At 44.7% G+C, this 7,227-nt stretch overlaps 1 long non-coding RNA gene across 1 annotated transcript; it reads right to left on the bottom strand.

The window, feature by feature from the left end:
- Positions 1 to 615: 615 nt before the first annotated feature.
- Positions 616 to 3,884, bottom strand: LOC147971042 (uncharacterized). The gene is made up of 2 exons (XR_015604465.1): positions 2,976 to 3,884; positions 616 to 2,179 (listed from the first exon to the last, which is right to left on the bottom strand). It is a non-coding gene; the product is annotated as an uncharacterized LOC147971042 (long non-coding RNA).
- Positions 3,885 to 7,227: the final 3,343 nt, after the last annotated feature.

Below are 7,227 nucleotides of genomic sequence, written 5' to 3' on the forward strand. Positions count from 1 at the left end.
GGCTATATGCGAACATGTCGTTAACAGGCTTTCCGTGGGCCGGCCTGCCACCTTTTGACCAAGTCAAACGGGCCGGCCTTTTCACAGGAATGGGCCTCTGTTGGGCCGTGCCACATGTCGACGTATCATAGGCGCCTTGGGTCCAATGAGTGGATGACATGTGTCCCAACGATGAGCCGACACGTGTTTCCTCCAGCCAATGATGATTTTACACGTGGAAAATCCCCATTGGTCGGGGCTACTAACGGGTTATCAGATCCAAAACCGGACCCAATAGCTTAAAGGCATTCCATTACTGTGGATTCCACGTGTCGGTCACCCTTGACGAAAGCACTTCTGTGACGCGCGATTTATCGTCATGGAAGTGGACACTTCCGTGATGATAATTTTGGTAATGTCTTGGAATACTTATACGACAGCACAGGTATGACTATCTTGATTTTGTCATAAAATCGTCATGGATGTACATGCATGACAAAAAACGTGACCTACTGTGACAAACATATAGGCCCGGGCCCTCTACGATGAAAGTAATACCCTACTCCTATGGTGCTCTTAGCTCTAGGCGTAAGAGGGGTAATCTTCACACATCCCATGTACTGAATAAGAAAGGGATAAAGTGTTGGCTTACAATCGCCACTTCACACAATACAAAAGTAGTTCATACATCATCCAGAATACAATCAAGGTCTGACTACGCAACCAAAATAAAAGAAGAAAACCCCAAATGCTAGATCCCCGATCGTCCCAACTGGGCTCCACTACTAATCAACCGGAAACGACACAAAACAACGAACAAGATCTTCATCGAGCTCCCACTTGAGCTCGGTTGCGTCACCTGCACTGGTATCATCGACACCTGCAACTGTTTGGAAGTATCTGTGGGTCACGAGGACTCAGCAATCTCACACCCGCGAGATCAACACTATTTAAGCTTATGGTTAGGAAAAGGGGTAGTGAGGTGGAGCTGTAGCAAGCACTAAGCATATATGGTGGCTAACATACGCAAATAAGAGCGAGAAGAGACGCAACGCAGCGGTCGTGAACTAGAAGTGATCCTGAAACTACTTAAGTTCAAGCATAACACAAGAACCGTGTTCACTTCTCGGACTCCGCCGGAGAGAGACCATCATGGCTACATACACGGTTGATTCATTTTAAATAAGTTAAGTGTCAAGTTCTCTACAGCCGGATATTAACAAATTCCCATCTGCCACATAACCTCGGGCACGGCTCTCCAAAGTTTAAACCCTGCAGGGGTGTCCCAACTTAGCCCATCACAAGCTCTCACGGTCAACGAAGGATATTCCTTCTCCCGGGAAGACCCGATCAATCTCGGAATCCCAGTTACAAGACATTTCGACAATGGTAAAACAAGACCAGCAAGACCGCCCGATGCGCCGACATCCCGATAGGAGCTGCACATATCTTGTTCTCAGGGCAGCACCAGATAAGCTAAGCATACAGGTACCAACATAACCCAAGTTGCCAAGGGACGGTCCCGCACGGTGCTCTAGTTTGGACCAACACTTAGAGAAGCACTGGCCCGGGGGGGTTAAAATATGATGACCCCGGGGTTAATTACTCCCAAGGGAAAGGTATAGGTTGTTAGGCAAATGTAAAACCAAGGTTGGGCCTTGCTGGAGGAGTTTTATTCAAAGCGAACTGTCAAGTGGTTCACATAACACCCAACCGCATAAGGAACGCAAAATCAAGGAACATAACACCAGTATGACGGAAACTAGGGCGGCAAGAGTGGAACAAAACACCAGGCATAAGGCCGATCCTTCCACCCTTTACCAAGTATATAGATGCATTAATTAAATAAGATATATTGTGATATCCCAAACATATACATGTTCCAACAAGGAACAAACTTCATCTTCACCTGCAACTAGCAACGCTATAAGAGGGGCTGAGCAAAAGCGGTAACATAGCCAAACAACGGTTTGCTAGGAAAGGTGGGTTAGAGGCTTGACATGGCAATATGGGAGGCATGATATAGCAAGTGGTAGGTAGCACGGCATGGTAATAGAGCGAACAACTAGCAAGCAAAGATAGAAGTGATTTTGAGGGTATGGTCATCTTGCCTGAGATCCCGCAAGGAAGAAGAACGAGTCCATGAAGAAGACAAACGGACGAAGTCGAACGAATCCTCACAAACATGGCGTTATTGGAACTAACCCGAAGAAGCAACACCGGAAAGAAGCAAAAAACATAGTAAGCAACCATCACATAAGCATGGCATGATGCACAACCAAGTATGATGCATGTCCGGTTTAATGAGGCATGGCATGGCAATATGCACAAACAATCCTACAAATTAAGTGGAGCTCAATATGCAACGAGTTACATATTGACGGAACACCACATTCAAGTTATTTAGTTCAATGTCGTTTATGTACCCAACAATACTAAATGTTGTTAAACATGGCAAGAGGTGAAGCATAACAAAACTACCTATCTAGGCAAGTTTAAATGAGGCCGGATCAACAAGCAACAAGTCCGGAAAAATCCTCATGTGCAATTTATGGATTTGGTACTATTCTGCCCTAAACAATATTTTTAGAGTTGTTAAACATGAGAGAGGAGTGCACCATGTTAAACTAGGCATTTTTCTACCCCATTTACATATAAAGTTTATTAAATTTGGAGCTACGGTTATTAAGTTATGAATTAAATCATTTTAACATGGCAATTAAGAAAATAAATGCAAACAGCAGTTTAAACATTTTTAAACATGGTTGAAAGTTGGCTATTATGAAACTAGACACAATTCTAAGCATTTTTCATATATAAATCATTTTAAACCGATGCACGATTATTAAGTTATTATATGCATGAACAGCAGGGGGTTTTCTGCAAAAACTGCTCTCTCTGGAAAATAGGGAAAACGTTCTATGGAAAAATACATGACACGGGCCGAATCAGAGGCCGGCCCAACAATACACAGGGGGAGGTGGGCGGCTGCTCACCACTGGGCCAAGCCCAAGTCGGTGGAGAGGCAGAGGCCGGCAGGCTGGGCCTTGGAGAGGCAAGGAGGCCCATGCACGGCTTGCTTGTGGCCCAGGAGGTGAAGGAACTGGGCAGGCTGTGGTCAACGCAGGCGCTGGAGGTGTCGGCCCCCTGCTTCGAAGCAGAGGCGCTGGGGCGTGCTCGTTCCCGAGCAGAACGAGTGGGCGCCGGTGCGGCTTGAAGCAAGAGTTCGGCGACGAGGAAGAGATGGAGGCACAGGGGGCGGAGGGGCACGGCTCCAGGCACGGGACGGCGGCCTCCGGCGACGGGCATCCGGATCCGGGGCGAAGCAGGCGGCGGCACGAGGAACGGGATGGTGCTTGGTGGCGGTCGGCAGCGGCACCGGTGGCTGGCGGACTTGCGAGTGGTTAACGAAGCAGCGGTCTCACAGCGCCGGGAATGGGCGCGGGAGGAGGCGTAGGGGTCGCGGGCTCCTGGTGGAGGTCGGTGGTGGCGTCGCAGGCCGGCGGGGCACTTGAGGGCGCGGCGTGGTGCAGGGCTCCGGCGGCAGGAGGTGAAAGGCGCGGCTCAAACACGAAGGGGAACGAGCCAGCGAGGGGCTGGCTGGCGACGGCTCTGCTGCTGCTGCTCACCAGCAGGGAGGCACGGCTGGCCTCGGGCACGGCGGAGCTCGGCGGCTCTCTGGATCGAGGAGGAGGGTTCGAGGAGAAGGGAGGAGGAAACGCTCGGGCAGGAGGCGGCAACTACGGGATGGCTCGGGCTCCTCTGGTTCGATGCGGGGAGGCGCGGGAGGCGAGACGAGGTTGGATGGTTGGATCAAGGGAATCGGAAGCTGGTTTGTGGGTGGAGGAATGGAAGGATCCCGAGGTGGGAGATGCTGGCGGCGGCGGGATGGACTGATGGGACAAGCGGGCTAGATTTTAGGGATTAGTCTAGGGTTGCCACTATATATAGCAATAGGATTTTTGGGTAGGGGCTAATCCGGTCCATCTGATCATAATCGGACGATCGAGAATAAATAGGTTAGGGAGTCTAAATGAGAAATCGATGATGATTTAGGGATGTTTGGGGATTATCCGGATCCTACGATAACGAAATTCCGGTTCAGGTTCGGGGAAGTTTCGGACACGGGCGAGGGATCGATGCACTGCGCAAAGAGGGGTTAGGCGAACGAGGTCAAGTGTGTGGTTGGACTGAGAAGAGAGAGGGGAAAGAGTGCAGCCCGGCGACTGTTTCCAGAGACCGAAAACGTCCGACGTTAGACCGGCTATAATGCCGCTATAGTTATCCGTTGGGGCGTCAAACGGACTCCGAATGCGATGAAACTTGACAGGCGGTCTATCTACACTATAATAAGACCGCACACCAACTTTCATCCCATTCCGAGAACATTCTCCGGCCACTTATAAAATAATATTTCAGAGGTGTCGTGGGCGCGTGCAAGTGTGTCTGGGCTCAGAACGGACAACGAAAAGAATGAGGAGACTGGGACGGATGCAAGTTTTCAAAACATGATGATGCAATGCACATGATGACATGGCAAGATGTGACACGCAAGCAAAAGACATGGCAACATCGGCGAATAACTGGAAGACATCTGGCGCAACGGTCTCGGGGCGTCACACGGCAACTTGCGGAGATGACACATAGGGGCTTGTGGCGAATTTCTTCACAAGTGTTAATGGTGTAACCACAATTCATGGAAATCTATTGGCAACCATTGAATGTCCTAATTATATAACAACACCAATATAGTTTTGCTTTCTAAGAAAATCCTTCTGTGTGTCACCCCTGTTCCAAAGTTCTTTGTTTGGATGCATGCACGTGTAATTCTAGGACATGAGGGAAAGATTAATGTAATGATATGGAAATGAGTGAAATATAACATGTAGATGACATGATTACTTTGTGTTTCATGAAAAATGCACATAGTACTTGCCAATGGGAATAATTTTTGTAGTTCATCCCTTCAAACCCAATTTTTTCCAATATTTTATTCTTCTATTAAATCTACTAAAGTCACCAAACGAATTTTTCGTAAGTAAAGGGTCATCAAAATTATAAGGTGGGATTTTTTAACACAATAGAACATTAAATTCTTGTAAGATTTTCATGCAACATGCTCATTAATTATGACATGGATATGTTTCTACAACATATTTCATGGGTGGATATCTACCTTTCACAATCTTATAAGTATCAATCAATGGTTACATTGATGCATGATATTTGTTCGTAGAAAACACCATGAGTGTTAAATGGCTAGAACACATAAAAAGATATATGTTTTCTTATTTATAATTCATTACAATAAATGAGTATCAAAACCAATAATAAAGAAACAAATAGAAAATGTTATGCATTAAATACACTATTTTTTGCATGATAGTAAATGCATACTATATATAATTGTAATCTTATCTCTAGGGGTAAATATTTCAACGCTTCTAGAATTACATGGTTATGGAAATATAAATATAACATGTCACATGAGATGACATCTGGTTTTATAAAAAAAATCGATTAAGATATTGTTTATTAGTTATTCCCTCTGATCCCGAAAGAGGGCGTGAAACAAATCATCCATTTTGCCCATAAGAAGGGCGCAATGAGGGCGTGAAACAAATCACCCATATTGCTTGCAAGAAGGGGGCCCATGAGATTGAAACATTGTAACCCAGTGTATCCCATTCCATCACATGTAACATCTCAACACAATTAGTCTGAAACCCTTCGTCCCTTTGCCTTCTAAAAAAAGCATTATGTATTTGACCTACACGTGCATAAGGTTAGTTGTAGCCATTTTTCAAAGTAAGAATGTGAAACCCACGAGGAGCTGAGTAAATGTTTGTTGCCCATTGTAGAGATTTATCATTGATGTGCCTACAAGATATTTTTGGTTCCAGGCATAAAAGTAGTCTAGTTGATTTGATTAGAAGTTTAAAGTATCTAGAGAGCTAAATTACATGGATGCATTAGGCAGGAGAGAAAATATTAGAGGGTGCAGTATGGATGGAAGTCCTTGTGATGTATTTGAACTAACTTAATCACAAACGGAAAATATTATATTGTCGTGGTATGTGCAATGAGAGTGGAGCCAAAGCAAGACCACATACTAACGTCTTAGTTACGTATCACTCACAACCACCTTAACCACACCCAACATTTCATCGACATATAGTTATGATTAAGGCCTCCTCATGGATATGGTATGAAGCGGATGAGTCTGCATTAATATCATACCTTATATAGGTCCACTAGAGAACATGGTAGCTTGTTGCATTGTAGTACATTGGACTCCACATTCCAATGGCATTGGCATCCTTCATACCTTGGCAGAACACCGTGAACAACATCATCATATTCATATCACATCAATTTTATAAATTATCACATTTCAATTATAGATCAACTATGGTTTCTCCATGACCCAGATAATAAGAGAACTTCTCAAACATCAATGCGCAAAACACAAACATGATGGCCATTTAGATCAACATGAACTATTAAACTAATTGTCGCGCAAATCCACAACGACTGGGGATCAAAACAAATGAGTTTGGAGATTAGAATGTGATGAGCGTGAGAGACGTTGGTGATATCAAGGAAGATGGTTGATCTCGTTGCCCTTGGCCACCACTTTTCTTAAACTATTGGTGGTTGTGGCTACCCTCTTGAGGATTCCCATCCAGATCTCATCTAGAAGAAGAGTACTCTTTATTACTATTCTCTCTAGAGTATATATGTTCATATTCTCTCAGAATGACTTTCACATATGAGAAGCTGATGATCTGGCCGTGGTGTCAGCGCACAATATCACTGTGATATGAGCATGTGAGCTCATACCAATGGTCAGCTAGTGTTCTAGTAAGCCATAACATGGTGGTTCTTATTGCATTTGCAGAATTGAAGCAAAACTCAATTCTTGGTGGAAAATACAAAAATTCAACACAAAGGTGCACAAAGATGATTTCAAAGGCACTCATCAATACTATTGGCTGATAATATCTCATGAAATCTTCATCACGATTGACGTGCATCAAAAGGACCAATAAAAAGGTGGAGGTGGAGATAGTTAAGGAATTGATCTGCCAAAATTGTTGGCACTAAGGATAGTAATTAACCACGTTCATGAAAATAGTAAAATATGTAGTGTTTTAACCCAAAACACCACTACATAGACAAACAAACCCCTCATCACTGACGGTCCCAAGAACAAACATTATAGATGAGGATCATAACTAACGGGTT

The sequence above is a fragment of the Triticum urartu genome, chromosome 5A (genome assembly GCF_056163025.1).
Source record: "Triticum urartu cultivar PI428250 chromosome 5A, HENAU_Tu73, whole genome shotgun sequence".
NCBI classification, from domain to species: domain Eukaryota; kingdom Viridiplantae; phylum Streptophyta; class Magnoliopsida; order Poales; family Poaceae; genus Triticum; species Triticum urartu.